This window comes from Eucyclogobius newberryi, unplaced genomic scaffold (assembly GCF_026437365.1).
Source record: "Eucyclogobius newberryi isolate DKJ021-1_F unplaced genomic scaffold, fEucNew1.0.hap1 SCAF_123, whole genome shotgun sequence".
NCBI lineage: Eukaryota > Metazoa > Chordata > Actinopteri > Gobiiformes > Gobiidae > Eucyclogobius > Eucyclogobius newberryi.
Genome location: NW_027315750.1, coordinates 41,755 through 59,688, shown reverse-complemented (window position 1 = coordinate 59,688; position 17,934 = coordinate 41,755).

Genomic DNA, 17,934 nt, shown 5'->3' with positions numbered 1-17,934 from the left:
CGCTGACCACGGGCTGTACGTGGAGGTGAGAGCTGGTTGTAAGGCGGATCACGGAGCCTCTGAATGGAGCCCCACGCTCCGCGCTCCTCCGCGCTCTAAGCGCCGCTCAGACCGGGCATGAGAGGGTCTATTTTCGGCTTGATTTTACCAGACTCCCGGGCACTTCCAGAAGCTTCCTGTTTGCTCTGATTGCTCGGGGCAGAGCACAGTGTCACGCTGACCACGGGCTGTACGTGGAGGTGAGAGCTGGTTGTAAGGCGGATCACGGAGCCTCTGAATGGAGCCCCACGCTCCGCGCTCCTCCGCGCTCTAAGCGCCGCTCAGACCGGGCATGAGAGGGTCTATTTTCGGCTTGATTTTACCAGACTCCCGGGCACTCCTCGCCACAGGGGATTCTGGTCTCTGAATGGAGGCGTGGGTTCAAATCCCACTCCTGACAAAAAAAAATATTTCCTTTGGAAAGGAAGCCATTTTTACACCCTAAATTACAAGCACATATGCGTGACAATGGACTGAAAACTTGTCGTATTGGCTTAACCTTTTAAGCGCCAAAGTTGCAGAAATGCAACTTTACCGTACAAGGAAATTAATGAAATAATAGTAGAAAATGAATCACTTCAGTCATTGGTCGGTTCGGTGCAACTTCCCTTTATTAGCCAGGTATGATCCAGGGCAGATCCGGTAAGGAAAAAAATGGCTGGAGGAAGTACACGTGGCATGCAATTTACAGCAGATTCTGACTCTGAAGGGTATTATCTCCCCGAGAGTGACGATGGATTTCCAAGTGGAGATGAAGGGACTTCGAAACAACGGACAGGTGCAAAGGACAGACGGAGGCGAGGAACCAGTGGAACCAGTGGCTGCAGTAAAACTTGCCCGGTGGATGAGAGCTGGGACATGCTGAGAGAGGTCGAGGTATTTGAGGCATGGATCAAACCTTTTGAAGACCCAGTTGGCTACACAGGAGAGATGGATCTGATGGATGCTAATCCATTTGATATTCTGTCACTCTTTCTGACCGATCAGTTTTGGACTTTCATTACTGATGAGACAAATAGATATGCACATCAGTGTATGGCACCTATGATTCTGAAGCCACATTCAAGATTTCTTGAGTGGTATGATGTATCAGTCACCGAAATGAAAGCTTTCTTCGCTTTGCATCTCTCCATGGGCCTTGTTGAGAAACCTGAAATTGAGGATTACTGGGGAACATTTTGGCTTACACAAACGCCTGGATTTGGAAATGTAATGTCAAGAAACAGATTTGAAATCATTCTTTCGTTCTTTCATTTTGTCAACAATAATGATTATGTGAGAACAGGCGAGCCCGGGCACGATAAACTGTTCAAAGTCCGCCCAATAATAGATTTGATTATTCCCAAATTTGCAGCAGTTTACAGTCCAATCAAGGAGCTTTCTTTAGATGAAATGACAATAGCTTTCAAGGGGAGATCTTCACTAAAATGTTACTCTCCGAATAAACCTGACAAATATGGCTATAGAGTGTATGCCCTGAGTGAAAGCTGTTCAGGGTATGTTTTGCGCTGGTCAATGCACACTGGACAGTACAAAAATAATGCAAGCAACATCAGTGCAACACACGCAGTTGTCCGTGAGTTGGTTTCTCCCTTTAGGGGCAAAGGACACGAGATTTACATGGACAGTTACTATACCTCGCCTGTAATTGCAAATGAATTAGCAGATTTGGAAACTGGACTGTGTGGGACGGTAAGGATTACCAGGTTGGGGATGCCAAAATGCCTTGGTAAAAGTGTCTTACAGCTGAAAAAAGGAGATGACCCAGTTTTTTGCAGAAAGGGAAAACTCCTGGCTTGTGCTTGGCACGATACTAAACGTCTCACCATGTTGTCCACAGTCTATGGAAATGATTGTGTTCAGAGGAGGATCCGATCCAAGACAGATGACACTGGCTTCCGTGACATCAAAAGACCTGTATGTGTCGACCAGTACAACGCCTACATGGGTGGAGTGGACACTGCTGACCAGAGGATGAAGACATACCTCTTTCCACACAGGTCCCGGAAATGGTATCATCGCATATTCAATGCCATTATAAGCATAAGTATTGTCAACTCACACATCATATACACCAAATCCACTCCAGGCCCACACAAACCTTTAAAGGTTTACATTCAGAACATTATTGATGCATTACTGGCTGATCACTCCAAAAAACAAGAGAGGCGCTCAAGACCGGAGGGTGAAATGCCACAGAGACTCACAGAGCGTCATTGGCTTTGTCAAGCAGAGCGACGTCCAGACTGCGCCGTGTGCTCTGACCGCTCTCGTACCAAAGGCAGGCGGCAAACAAAGTACAGGTGCCGTCAGTGTGGCGTTGGCCTCTGTGCGGTTCCATGCAACGAGAGATACCATACGCTAAAAAACTTTAAATGCTGTCATTTGGATATGTAAAAGTGCAGGGTACCTTGACCCTGGATGGACATCTTTTCTGTGATGGCTCTCTCCTTTCTTCACTGCTTTCTCCACAACCTGCCTGGCACCAATGATGGATGTATAAGTTGGAAAAATAAAAAAAATGAAAAAAATACATAATAAATACCGTGTTTGTCATCATTTGGTCAGAACTTGTAATCAGGGCCCGAGTTTGAAGATGTGAGCAAAAGGGGTGAAAATGGGTTAAAATGTGAAAGAAACACCAAAATGAGCAAAATGAAATAATCCCCCATCATCAGTGCACTGTTTGCCCCCAGAAAAGCACTCCCCTGGGGCCTGGAGGTGATCTGACCACCAGAATATAGTACCATATACCCCTGCTGGACTTAGAAAAAAAACCGAGCTTCCAGCCAATAGTACACTATACCCGAGGGACTCTGTCGTTTTTCGGCAATAGTACACTATACCGGAGGGACTCTGTCGTTTTTCGGCAATAGTACACTATACCCGAGGGACTCTGTCATTTTTCGGCAATAGTACACTATACCCGAGCGACTCTGTCGTTTTTCCGGGCCGTAGTATGAAGTTGTGAGCAAAAGGGGTGAAAATGGGTTAAAATGTGAAAAAACACCAAAATGAGCAAAATGAAATAATCCCCCATCATCAGTGCACTGTTTGCCCCCAGAAAAGCACTCCCCTGGGGCCTGGAGGTGATCTGACCATCATAGTATAGCACCATATGCCCCTGAGGGACTTAGAGTAAAAACCGAAATAGTACACTATACCTGAAAAGACTCTGTCATTTTTCGGCAATAGTACACTATACCCGAGCGACTCTGTCGTTTTTCCAAGCCGTAGTATGAAGTTGTGAGCAAAAGGGGTGAAAATGGGTTAAAATGTGAAAAAACACCAAAATGAGCAAAATGAAATAATCCCCCATCATCAGTGCACTGTTTGCCCCCAGAAAAGCACTCCCCTGGGGCCTGGAGGTGATCTGACCATCATAGTATAGCACCATATGCCCCTGAGGGACTTAGAGTAAAAACCGAAATAGTACACTATACCTGAAAAGACTCTGTCATTTTTCGGCAATAGTACACTATACCCGAGCGACTCTGTCGTTTTTCCGGGCCGTAGTATGAAGTTGTGAGCAAAAGGGGTGAAAATGGGTTAAAATGTGAAAAAACACCAAAATGAGCAAAATGAAATAATCCCCCATCATCAGTGCACTGTTTACCCCCAGAAAAGCACTCCCCTGGGGCCTGGAGGTGATCTGACCATCATAGTATAGCACCATATGCCCCTGAGGGACTTAGAGTAAAAACCGAAATAGTACACTATACCTAAAGACTCTGTCGTTTTTCGGCAATAGTACACTATATACCGTTGGACTTAGTCGTTTTTTGGGCTCGTGGAAATAAGCGTTCAGCTCAAGAGTCCCGGGCTAAATCACGCTGCTCCCGAGAAATTCCTACGCTGCTCTCACGCGGGATGTGCAAAATGGTAATGCTGGGAGGGACGGGCGGGCGGTTTTTGAGAATGACGTTTTTCGCAATCGAAACAGGTACATTTCCTGGTTGTGCGGCTACCGGGGGAGGAGCTCGTTTGACGGACACACGAGAACCGCGATCGATGGGCCCCGTTCTGGTTTTATCCAGCTTCCAAGGCTCCTTCACAGCCGTAATCTCAAGTCATGGTTCGGAGGTGCGGAGGTGAGCGTCGGATCACGGAGCCTCTGAATGGAGCCCCGCCCTCCGCGCTCCTCCGCGCTCTAAGCGCCGCTCAGACCCGGCATGAGAGGGTCTATTTTCGGCTTGATTTTACCAGACTCCCGGGCACTTCCAGAAGCTTGCTGTTTGCTCTGATTGCTCGGGGCAGAGCACAGTGTCACGCTGACCACGGGCTGTACGTGGAGGTGAGAGCTGGTTGTAAGGCGGATCACGGAGCCTCTGAATGGAGCCCCACGCTCCGCGCTCCTCCGCGCTCTAAGCGCCGCTCAGACCCGGCATGAGAGGGTCTATTTTCGGCTTGATTTTACCAGACTCGTGGGCACTTCCAGAAGCTTGCTGTTTGCTCTGATTGCTCGGGGCAGAGCACAGTGTCACGCTGACCACGGGCTGTACGTGGAGGTGAGAGCTGGTTGTAAGGCGGATCACGGAGCCTCTGAATGGAGCCCCACGCTCCGCGCTCCTCCGCGCTCTAAGCGCCGCTCAGACCGGGCATGAGAGGGTCTATTTTCGGCTTGATTTTACCAGACTCCCGGGCACTTCCAGAAGCTTCCTGTTTGCTCTGATTGCTCGGGGCAGAGCACAGTGTCACGCTGACCACGGGCTGTACGTGGAGGTGAGAGCTGGTTGTAAGGCGGATCACGGAGCCTCTGAATGGAGCCCCACGCTCCGCGCTCCTCCGCGCTCTAAGCGCCGCTCAGACCGGGCATGAGAGGGTCTATTTTCGGCTTGATTTTACCAGACTCCCGGGCACTCCTCGCCACAGGGGATTCTGGTCTCTGAATGGAGGCGTGGGTTCAAATCCCACTCCTGACAAAAAAAAATATTTCCTTTGGAAAGGAAGCCATTTTTACACCCTAAATTACAAGCACATATGCGTGACAATGGACTGAAAACTTGTCGTATTGGCTTAACCTTTTAAGCGCCAAAGTTGCAGAAATGCAACTTTACCGTACAAGGAAATTAATGAAATAATAGTAGAAAATGAATCACTTCAGTCATTGGTCGGTTCGGTGCAACTTCCCTTTATTAGCCAGGTATGATCCAGGGCAGATCCGGTAAGGAAAAAAATGGCTGGAGGAAGTACACGTGGCATGCAATTTACAGCAGATTCTGACTCTGAAGGGTATTATCTCCCCGAGAGTGACGATGGATTTCCAAGTGGAGATGAAGGGACTTCGAAACAACGGACAGGTGCAAAGGACAGACGGAGGCGAGGAACCAGTGGAACCAGTGGCTGCAGTAAAACTTGCCCGGTGGATGAGAGCTGGGACATGCTGAGAGAGGTCGAGGTATTTGAGGCATGGATCAAACCTTTTGAAGACCCAGTTGGCTACACAGGAGAGATGGATCTGATGGATGCTAATCCATTTGATATTCTGTCACTCTTTCTGACCGATCAGTTTTGGACTTTCATTACTGATGAGACAAATAGATATGCACATCAGTGTATGGCACCTATGATTCTGAAGCCACATTCAAGATTTCTTGAGTGGTATGATGTATCAGTCACCGAAATGAAAGCTTTCTTCGCTTTGCATCTCTCCATGGGCCTTGTTGAGAAACCTGAAATTGAGGATTACTGGGGAACATTTTGGCTTACACAAACGCTTGGATTTGGAAATGTAATGTCAAGAAACAGATTTGAAATCATTCTTTCGTTCTTTCATTTTGTCAACAATAATGATTATGTGAGAACAGGCGAGCCCGGGCACGATAAACTGTTCAAAGTCCGCCCAATAATAGATTTGATTATTCCCAAATTTGCAGCAGTTTACAGTCCAATCAAGGAGCTTTCTTTAGATGAAATGACAATAGCTTTCAAGGGGAGATCTTCACTAAAATGTTACTCTCCGAATAAACCTGACAAATATGGCTATAGAGTGTATGCCCTGAGTGAAAGCTGTTCAGGGTATGTTTTGCGCTGGTCAATGCACACTGGACAGTACAAAAATAATGCAAGCAACATCAGTGCAACACACGCAGTTGTCCGTGAGTTGGTTTCTCCCTTTAGGGGCAAAGGACACGAGATTTACATGGACAGTTACTATACCTCGCCTGTAATTGCAAATGAATTAGCAGATTTGGAAACTGGACTGTGTGGGACGGTAAGGATTACCAGGTTGGGGATGCCAAAATGCCTTGGTAAAAGTGTCTTACAGCTGAAAAAAGGAGATGACCCAGTTTTTTGCAGAAAGGGAAAACTCCTGGCTTGTGCTTGGCACGATACTAAACGTCTCACCATGTTGTCCACAGTCTATGGAAATGATTGTGTTCAGAGGAGGATCCGATCCAAGACAGATGACACTGGCTTCCGTGACATCAAAAGACCTGTATGTGTCGACCAGTACAACGCCTACATGGGTGGAGTGGACACTGCTGACCAGAGGATGAAGACATACCTCTTTCCACACAGGTCCCGGAAATGGTATCATCGCATATTCAATGCCATTATAAGCATAAGTATTGTCAACTCACACATCATATACACCAAATCCACTCCAGGCCCACACAAACCTTTAAAGGTTTACATTCAGAACATTATTGATGCATTACTGGCTGATCACTCCAAAAAACAAGAGAGGCGCTCAAGACCGGAGGGTGAAATGCCACAGAGACTCACAGAGCGTCATTGGCTTTGTCAAGCAGAGCGACGTCCAGACTGCGCCGTGTGCTCTGACCGCTCTCGTACCAAAGGCAGGCGGCAAACAAAGTACAGGTGCCGTCAGTGTGGCGTTGGCCTCTGTGCGGTTCCATGCAACGAGAGATACCATACGCTAAAAAACTTTAAATGCTGTCATTTGGATATGTAAAAGTGCAGGGTACCTTGACCCTGGATGGACATCTTTTCTGTGATGGCTCTCTCCTTTCTTCACTGCTTTCTCCACAACCTGCCTGGCACCAATGATGGATGTATAAGTTGGAAAAATAAAAAAAATGAAAAAAATACATAATAAATACCGTGTTTGTCATCATTTGGTCAGAACTTGTAATCAGGGCCCGAGTTTGAAGATGTGAGCAAAAGGGGTGAAAATGGGTTAAAATGTGAAAGAAACACCAAAATGAGCAAAATGAAATAATCCCCCATCATCAGTGCACTGTTTGCCCCCAGAAAAGCACTCCCCTGGGGCCTGGAGGTGATCTGACCACCAGAATATAGTACCATATACCCCTGCTGGACTTAGAAAAAAAACCGAGCTTCCAGCCAATAGTACACTATACCCGAGGGACTCTGTCGTTTTTCGGCAATAGTACACTATACCGGAGGGACTCTGTCGTTTTTCGGCAATAGTACACTATACCCGAGGGACTCTGTCATTTTTCGGCAATAGTACACTATACCCGAGCGACTCTGTCGTTTTTCCGGGCCGTAGTATGAAGTTGTGAGCAAAAGGGGTGAAAATGGGTTAAAATGTGAAAAAACACCAAAATGAGCAAAATGAAATAATCCCCCATCATCAGTGCACTGTTTGCCCCCAGAAAAGCACTCCCCTGGGGCCTGGAGGTGATCTGACCATCATAGTATAGCACCATATGCCCCTGAGGGACTTAGAGTAAAAACCGAAATAGTACACTATACCTGAAAAGACTCTGTCATTTTTCGGCAATAGTACACTATACCCGAGCGACTCTGTCGTTTTTCCAAGCCGTAGTATGAAGTTGTGAGCAAAAGGGGTGAAAATGGGTTAAAATGTGAAAAAACACCAAAATGAGCAAAATGAAATAATCCCCCATCATCAGTGCACTGTTTGCCCCCAGAAAAGCACTCCCCTGGGGCCTGGAGGTGATCTGACCATCATAGTATAGCACCATATGCCCCTGAGGGACTTAGAGTAAAAACCGAAATAGTACACTATACCTGAAAAGACTCTGTCATTTTTCGGCAATAGTACACTATACCCGAGCAACTCTGTCGTTTTTCCGGGCCGTAGTATGAAGTTGTGAGCAAAAGGGGTGAAAATGGGTTAAAATGTGAAAAAACACCAAAATGAGCAAAATGAAATAATCCCCCATCATCAGTGCACTGTTTACCCCCAGAAAAGCACTCCCCTGGGGCCTGGAGGTGATCTGACCATCATAGTATAGCACCATATGCCCCTGAGGGACTTAGAGTAAAAACCGAAATAGTACACTATACCTAAAGACTCTGTCGTTTTTCGGCAATAGTACACTATATACCGTTGGACTTAGTCGTTTTTTGGGCTCGTGGAAATAAGCGTTCAGCTCAAGAGTCCCGGGCTAAATCACGCTGCTCCCGAGAAATTCCTACGCTGCTCTCACGCGGGATGTGCAAAATGGTAATGCTGGGAGGGACGGGCGGGCGGTTTTTGAGAATGACGTTTTTCGCAATCGAAACAGGTACATTTCCTGGTTGTGCGGCTACCGGGGGAGGAGCTCGTTTGACGGACACACGAGAACCGCGATCGATGGGCCCCGTTCTGGTTTTATCCAGCTTCCAAGGCTCCTTCACAGCCGTAATCTCAAGTCATGGTTCGGAGGTGCGGAGGTGAGCGTCGGATCACGGAGCCTCTGAATGGAGCCCCGCCCTCCGCGCTCCTCCGCGCTCTAAGCGCCGCTCAGACCCGGCATGAGAGGGTCTATTTTCGGCTTGATTTTACCAGACTCCCGGGCACTTCCAGAAGCTTGCTGTTTGCTCTGATTGCTCGGGGCAGAGCACAGTGTCACGCTGACCACGGGCTGTACGTGGAGGTGAGAGCTGGTTGTAAGGCGGATCACGGAGCCTCTGAATGGAGCCCCACGCTCCGCGCTCCTCCGCGCTCTAAGCGCCGCTCAGACCCGGCATGAGAGGGTCTATTTTCGGCTTGATTTTACCAGACTCGTGGGCACTTCCAGAAGCTTGCTGTTTGCTCTGATTGCTCGGGGCAGAGCACAGTGTCACGCTGACCACGGGCTGTACGTGGAGGTGAGAGCTGGTTGTAAGGCGGATCACGGAGCCTCTGAATGGAGCCCCACGCTCCGCGCTCCTCCGCGCTCTAAGCGCCGCTCAGACCGGGCATGAGAGGGTCTATTTTCGGCTTGATTTTACCAGACTCCCGGGCACTTCCAGAAGCTTCCTGTTTGCTCTGATTGCTCGGGGCAGAGCACAGTGTCACGCTGACCACGGGCTGTACGTGGAGGTGAGAGCTGGTTGTAAGGCGGATCACGGAGCCTCTGAATGGAGCCCCACGCTCCGCGCTCCTCCGCGCTCTAAGCGCCGCTCAGACCGGGCATGAGAGGGTCTATTTTCGGCTTGATTTTACCAGACTCCCGGGCACTCCTCGCCACAGGGGATTCTGGTCTCTGAATGGAGGCGTGGGTTCAAATCCCACTCCTGACAAAAAAAATTATTTCCTTTGGAAAGGAAGCCATTTTTACACCCTAAATTACAAGCACATATGCGTGACAATGGACTGAAAACTTGTCGTATTGGCTTAACCTTTTAAGCGCCAAAGTTGCAGAAATGCAACTTTACCGTACAAGGAAATTAATGAAATAATAGTAGAAAATGAATCACTTCAGTCATTGGTCGGTTCGGTGCAACTTCCCTTTATTAGCCAGGTATGATCCAGGGCAGATCCGGTAAGGAAAAAAATGGCTGGAGGAAGTACACGTGGCATGCAATTTACAGCAGATTCTGACTCTGAAGGGTATTATCTCCCCGAGAGTGACGATGGATTTCCAAGTGGAGATGAAGGGACTTCGAAACAACGGACAGGTGCAAAGGACAGACGGAGGCGAGGAACCAGTGGAACCAGTGGCTGCAGTAAAACTTGCCCGGTGGATGAGAGCTGGGACATGCTGAGAGAGGTCGAGGTATTTGAGGCATGGATCAAACCTTTTGAAGACCCAGTTGGCTACACAGGAGAGATGGATCTGATGGATGCTAATCCATTTGATATTCTGTCACTCTTTCTGACCGATCAGTTTTGGACTTTCATTACTGATGAGACAAATAGATATGCACATCAGTGTATGGCACCTATGATTCTGAAGCCACATTCAAGATTTCTTGAGTGGTATGATGTATCAGTCACCGAAATGAAAGCTTTCTTCGCTTTGCATCTCTCCATGGGCCTTGTTGAGAAACCTGAAATTGAGGATTACTGGGGAACATTTTGGCTTACACAAACGCCTGGATTTGGAAATGTAATGTCAAGAAACAGATTTGAAATCATTCTTTCGTTCTTTCATTTTGTCAACAATAATGATTATGTGAGAACAGGCGAGCCCGGGCACGATAAACTGTTCAAAGTCCGCCCAATAATAGATTTGATTATTCCCAAATTTGCAGCAGTTTACAGTCCAATCAAGGAGCTTTCTTTAGATGAAATGACAATAGCTTTCAAGGGGAGATCTTCACTAAAATGTTACTCTCCGAATAAACCTGACAAATATGGCTATAGAGTGTATGCCCTGAGTGAAAGCTGTTCAGGGTATGTTTTGCGCTGGTCAATGCACACTGGACAGTACAAAAATAATGCAAGCAACATCAGTGCAACACACGCAGTTGTCCGTGAGTTGGTTTCTCCCTTTAGGGGCAAAGGACACGAGATTTACATGGACAGTTACTATACCTCGCCTGTAATTGCAAATGAATTAGCAGATTTGGAAACTGGACTGTGTGGGACGGTAAGGATTACCAGGTTGGGGATGCCAAAATGCCTTGGTAAAAGTGTCTTACAGCTGAAAAAAGGAGATGACCCAGTTTTTTGCAGAAAGGGAAAACTCCTGGCTTGTGCTTGGCACGATACTAAACGTCTCACCATGTTGTCCACAGTCTATGGAAATGATTGTGTTCAGAGGAGGATCCGATCCAAGACAGATGACACTGGCTTCCGTGACATCAAAAGACCTGTATGTGTCGACCAGTACAACGCCTACATGGGTGGAGTGGACACTGCTGACCAGAGGATGAAGACATACCTCTTTCCACACAGGTCCCGGAAATGGTATCATCGCATATTCAATGCCATTATAAGCATAAGTATTGTCAACTCACACATCATATACACCAAATCCACTCCAGGCCCACACAAACCTTTAAAGGTTTACATTCAGAACATTATTGATGCATTACTGGCTGATCACTCCAAAAAACAAGAGAGGCGCTCAAGACCGGAGGGTGAAATGCCACAGAGACTCACAGAGCGTCATTGGCTTTGTCAAGCAGAGCGACGTCCAGACTGCGCCGTGTGCTCTGACCGCTCTCGTACCAAAGGCAGGCGGCAAACAAAGTACAGGTGCCGTCAGTGTGGCGTTGGCCTCTGTGCGGTTCCATGCAACGAGAGATACCATACGCTAAAAAACTTTAAATGCTGTCATTTGGATATGTAAAAGTGCAGGGTACCTTGACCCTGGATGGACATCTTTTCTGTGATGGCTCTCTCCTTTCTTCACTGCTTTCTCCACAACCTGCCTGGCACCAATGATGGATGTATAAGTTGGAAAAATAAAAAAAATGAAAAAAATACATAATAAATACCGTGTTTGTCATCATTTGGTCAGAACTTGTAATCAGGGCCCGAGTTTGAAGATGTGAGCAAAAGGGGTGAAAATGGGTTAAAATGTGAAAGAAACACCAAAATGAGCAAAATGAAATAATCCCCCATCATCAGTGCACTGTTTGCCCCCAGAAAAGCACTCCCCTGGGGCCTGGAGGTGATCTGACCACCAGAATATAGTACCATATACCCCTGCTGGACTTAGAAAAAAAACCGAGCTTCCAGCCAATAGTACACTATACCCGAGGGACTCTGTCGTTTTTCGGCAATAGTACACTATACCGGAGGGACTCTGTCGTTTTTCGGCAATAGTACACTATACCCGAGGGACTCTGTCATTTTTCGGCAATAGTACACTATACCCGAGCGACTCTGTCGTTTTTCCGGGCCGTAGTATGAAGTTGTGAGCAAAAGGGGTGAAAATGGGTTAAAATGTGAAAAAACACCAAAATGAGCAAAATGAAATAATCCCCCATCATCAGTGCACTGTTTGCCCCCAGAAAAGCACTCCCCTGGGGCCTGGAGGTGATCTGACCATCATAGTATAGCACCATATGCCCCTGAGGGACTTAGAGTAAAAACCGAAATAGTACACTATACCTGAAAAGACTCTGTCATTTTTCGGCAATAGTACACTATACCCGAGCGACTCTGTCGTTTTTCCAAGCCGTAGTATGAAGTTGTGAGCAAAAGGGGTGAAAATGGGTTAAAATGTGAAAAAACACCAAAATGAGCAAAATGAAATAATCCCCCATCATCAGTGCACTGTTTGCCCCCAGAAAAGCACTCCCCTGGGGCCTGGAGGTGATCTGACCATCATAGTATAGCACCATATGCCCCTGAGGGACTTAGAGTAAAAACCGAAATAGTACACTATACCTGAAAAGACTCTGTCATTTTTCGGCAATAGTACACTATACCCGAGCGACTCTGTCGTTTTTCCGGGCCGTAGTATGAAGTTGTGAGCAAAAGGGGTGAAAATGGGTTAAAATGTGAAAAAACACCAAAATGAGCAAAATGAAATAATCCCCCATCATCAGTGCACTGTTTACCCCCAGAAAAGCACTCCCCTGGGGCCTGGAGGTGATCTGACCATCATAGTATAGCACCATATGCCCCTGAGGGACTTAGAGTAAAAACCGAAATAGTACACTATACCTAAAGACTCTGTCGTTTTTCGGCAATAGTACACTATATACCGTTGGACTTAGTCGTTTTTTGGGCTCGTGGAAATAAGCGTTCAGCTCAAGAGTCCCGGGCTAAATCACGCTGCTCCCGAGAAATTCCTACGCTGCTCTCACGCGGGATGTGCAAAATGGTAATGCTGGGAGGGACGGGCGGGCGGTTTTTGAGAATGACGTTTTTCGCAATCGAAACAGGTACATTTCCTGGTTGTGCGGCTACCGGGGGAGGAGCTCGTTTGACGGACACACGAGAACCGCGATCGATGGGCCCCGTTCTGGTTTTATCCAGCTTCCAAGGCTCCTTCACAGCCGTAATCTCAAGTCATGGTTCGGAGGTGCGGAGGTGAGCGTCGGATCACGGAGCCTCTGAATGGAGCCCCGCCCTCCGCGCTCCTCCGCGCTCTAAGCGCCGCTCAGACCCGGCATGAGAGGGTCTATTTTCGGCTTGATTTTACCAGACTCCCGGGCACTTCCAGAAGCTTGCTGTTTGCTCTGATTGCTCGGGGCAGAGCACAGTGTCACGCTGACCACGGGCTGTACGTGGAGGTGAGAGCTGGTTGTAAGGCGGATCACGGAGCCTCTGAATGGAGCCCCACGCTCCGCGCTCCTCCGCGCTCTAAGCGCCGCTCAGACCCGGCATGAGAGGGTCTATTTTCGGCTTGATTTTACCAGACTCGTGGGCACTTCCAGAAGCTTGCTGTTTGCTCTGATTGCTCGGGGCAGAGCACAGTGTCACGCTGACCACGGGCTGTACGTGGAGGTGAGAGCTGGTTGTAAGGCGGATCACGGAGCCTCTGAATGGAGCCCCACGCTCCGCGCTCCTCCGCGCTCTAAGCGCCGCTCAGACCGGGCATGAGAGGGTCTATTTTCGGCTTGATTTTACCAGACTCCCGGGCACTTCCAGAAGCTTCCTGTTTGCTCTGATTGCTCGGGGCAGAGCACAGTGTCACGCTGACCACGGGCTGTACGTGGAGGTGAGAGCTGGTTGTAAGGCGGATCACGGAGCCTCTGAATGGAGCCCCACGCTCCGCGCTCCTCCGCGCTCTAAGCGCCGCTCAGACCGGGCATGAGAGGGTCTATTTTCGGCTTGATTTTACCAGACTCCCGGGCACTTCCAGAAGCTTGCTGTTTGCTCTGATTGCTCGGGGCAGAGCACAGTGTCACGCTGACCACGGGCTGTACGTGGAGGTGAGAGCTGGTTGTAAGGCGGATCACGGAGCCTCTGAATGGAGCCCCACGCTCCGCGCTCCTCCGCGCTCTAAGCGCCGCTCAGACCCGGCATGAGAGGGTCTATTTTCGGCTTGATTTTACCAGACTCGCGGGCACTTCCAGAAGCTTGCTGTTTGCTCTGATTGCTCGGGGCAGAGCACAGTGTCACGCTGACCACGGGCTGTACGCGGAGGTGACCCGCTCCGTGATCTTAGCTTCGCCCAGACCCAGGGCCATCCACCCCGCACACGGCCAGACTTTGCCCGGCCAGGGAGCACCTTCTGCGGGTCGGAGGCTCCGGGTCGGAGCCCCTGGAGCCTGGAGCCCTCACCGGGCCCCGAACTCGGCTGCCGGAGGCAGTGCAGTGCCTCATGGATAAAAGTGCACCCAGCCGGTCTCGAACTCGCGTGTACCATGAAAATAGTACAAATCATGGTTCTATGTATACCAGACAAGGAGCTTGGTCGACGGGCACACATGACCCGCCATAGTAGGGCCCCGTTCTGGTTTTATCCAGCTTCGAAGGCTCCTGCGCACTGCGGGTTTGTTTACATTTTGCGGCTGTGGTTTGCTCCGGCTAACCTCACGCCGGACACGTTGGAAGCGAGGCCGAGACAGAGGTCCCACCAGGCGCGGGGCGTCAGTCTGACTGGCTTCCCCCGCGCCTGGCCCCTTGTCTCCGGAGATGGGACCGTCACTCACCCCCGCACTGAAGGACGCGCGGCTTGAAGGATGATGGCTGTGCTTAGCCCCTGTGCCAGGGGCTCTGAGCCAGTCCCCTTCAGCCTCAACGCGTCCGGTGGGAACACAGTCCGGGTCCATTGTCACTCACCCCTGCGCAGAAGGACGCGCGGCTTGGAGGATGATGGCTGCGCTTAGCCCCTGGCACAGGGGCTCTGCACCAGTCCCCTTCAGCCTCAACGCGTCCGGTGGAACAACAGTCCAGGCCCTCTGTCACTCACCCCCGCACTGAAGGACGCGCGGCTTGAAGGATGATGGCTGTGCTTAGCCCCTGTGCCAGGGGCTCTGAGCCAGTCCCCTTCAGCCTCAACGCGTCCGGTGGGAACACAGTCCGGGTCCACTGTCACTCACCCCTGCGCAGAAGGACGCGCGGCTTGGAGGATGATGGCTGCGCTTAGCCCCTGGCACAGGGGCTCTGCACCAGTCCCCTTCAGCCTCAACGCGTCCGGTGGAACAACAGTCCAGGCCCACTGTCACTCACCCCCGCACTGAAGGACGCGCGGCTTGGAGGATGATGGCTGTGCTTAGCCCCTGTGCCAGGGGCTCTGAGCCAGTCCCCTTCAGCCTCAACGCGTCCGACGGAACCACAATCCGGGCCCATTGTCACTCACCCCCGCGCAGCAGGAGGCGCGGCTTGAAGGATGATGGCTGCGCTTTGCCCCTGGGCCCAAGGGCTCTGCGCCAGTCCCCTTCAGCCTCAACGTGTCCGATGGCTCTGCGCGGGGCGGGGGGCAGGGCCGGCGCATACTTTTGGTCCGACTCCGGTCCCTTCCTCGTCTCTGAGTTTGTCAAATGCAGCGCCTGTCCAGGGCTCACTTTGCTATCAACTGTGGCTGGTCACCGCCATCGTAGGGCCCCGTTCTGGTTTCATCCAGCTTCGAAGGCTCCTGCGCACTGCGGGGTTGTAGGCATTTGTGGTCCTGATTTGCGCTGGCTCACCCTCACGCTGGACACAGCGCCAGATGATATATTTGGTCCGACTCCGGTCCCTTCCTTGTCTCTGAGTTTGTCAAATGCAGCGCCTGTCCAGGGCTCACTTTGCTATCAACTGTGGCTGGTCACCGCCATCGTAGGGCCCCGTTCTGGTTTCATCCAGCTTCGAAGGCTCCTGCGCACTGCGGGGTTGTAGGCATTTGTGGTCCAGAGCCCCGGCTCTAAATTAAACCTGTTACCCTAGTAGGCCGGCCTCCGGGTCCCCCCTCTCTTCTTCGGTTATGGAGTACATTGGGCGCGGGGGCAGCCAGTGGAGGGCAAGGGCCCTGCCTCCAAGTGTGGTGTAGGGGACAGGGGAGCCAGGGCCTTGGGGTCCTGGTGCTTTTTATCTTTTAAAGTGGCTCAGAGTACCAAGGGCACGGACTTCCAGGGGGCTGCACCAAGGGTGTGTAGCTCGTGTGGGGGTGCTTAAGTGTGGGTACCCGGGGACGAAAGGTGGGCCGGGGCCGGCGCGAGCCTCTGTGGTGAGTGCTGGGCCGTTCCCTTGGTACTCCAGTCAGAGTACCAAGGGCACGGACTTCCATGGTATAGTACCAAGGGCACGGACCTCCAGGGGGCTGAACCAAGGGTGTGTAGCCCGTGTGGGGGTGCTTAAGTGTGGGTCCCCGGGTTCGAAGGGAGGGCCTGGTCCCCGGTGGTCATCCCCGGAGTCCCAGAGCCTGCAACCCGGGGAAGAGTGGCCCGTCCCCAGACTGAGTTTGGGGGAATGCGGGGTGGCTCTGGAGGGGCTCCAGGGGTTCCAGGGGGTGCTCGGCGGAGGCCATGCCCAGCCCGAGTGGCCCGTCCCCAGACTGAGTTTGGGGGAATGCGGGGTGGCTCTGGAGGGGCTCCAGGGGTTCCAGGGGGTGCTCGGCGGAGGCCATGCCCAGCCAGAGTGGCCCTTCCCCGGGCAGAATCTGGGGAGAGTGGGGGGTGGCTCTGGAGGTTCTCCGGGGGCTCCAGGGGTTCCAGGGGGTGCTCAGTGGGGGCCATGCCCAGCCAGAGTGGCCCGTCCCCAGACTGAGTTTGGGGGAATGCGGGGTGGCTCTGGAGGGGCTCCAGGGGTTCCAGGGGGTGCTCGGCGGAGGCCATGCCCAGCCAGAGTGGCCCTTCCCCGGGCAGAATCTGGGGAGAGTGGGGGGTGGCTCTGGAGGTGCTCCGGGGGCTCCAGGGGTTCCAGGGGGTGCTCAGTGGGGGCCATGCCCAGCCAGAGTGGCCCGTCCCCAGACTGAGTTTGGGGGAATGCGGGGTGGCTCTGGAGGGGCTCCAGGGGTTCCAGGGGGTGCTCGGCGGAGGCCATGCCCAGCCAGAGTGGCCCTTCCCCGGGCAGAATCTGGGGAGAGTGGGGGGTGGCTCTGGAGGTGCTCCGGGGGCTCCAGGGGTTCCAGGGGGTGTTCAGTGGAGGCCATGCCCAGCCAGAGTGGCCCGTCCCCAGACTGAGTTTGGGGGAATGCGGGGTGGCTCTGGAGGGGCTCCAGGGGTTCCAGGGGGTGCTCGGCGGAGGCCATGCCCAGCCCGAGTGGCCCGTCCCCAGACTGAGTTTGGGGGAATGCGGGGTGGCTCTGGAGGGGCTCCAGGGGTTCCAGGGGGTGCTCGGCGGAGGCCATGCCCAGCCAGAGTGGCCCGTCCCCAGACTGAGTTTGGGGGAATGCGGGGTGGCTCTGGAGGGGCTCCAGGGGTTCAAGGGGGTGCTCGGCGGAGGCCATGCCCAGCCAGAGTGGCCATTCCCCGGGCAGAATCTGGGGAGAGTGGGGGGTGGCTCTGGAGGTGCTCCGGGGGCTCCAGGGGTTCCAGGGGGTGCTCAGTGGGGGCCATGCCCAGCCAGAGTGGCCCGTCCCCAGACTGAGTTTGGGGGAATGCGGGGTGGCTCTGGAGGGGCTCCAGGGGTTCCAGGGGGTGCTCGGCGGAGGCCATGCCCAGCCAGAGTGGCCCTTCCCCGGGCAGAATCTGGGGAGAGTGGGGGGTGGCTCTGGAGGTGCTCCGGGGGCTCCAGGGGTTCCAGGGGGTGTTCAGTGGAGGCCATGCCCAGCCAGAGTGGCCCGTCCCAAGACTGAGTTTGGGGGAATGCGGGGTGGCTCTGGAGGGGCTCCAGGGGTTCCAGGGGGTGCTCGGCGGAGGCCATGCCCAGCCCGAGTGGCCCGTCCCCAGACTGAGTTTGGGGGAATGCGGGGTGGCTCTGGA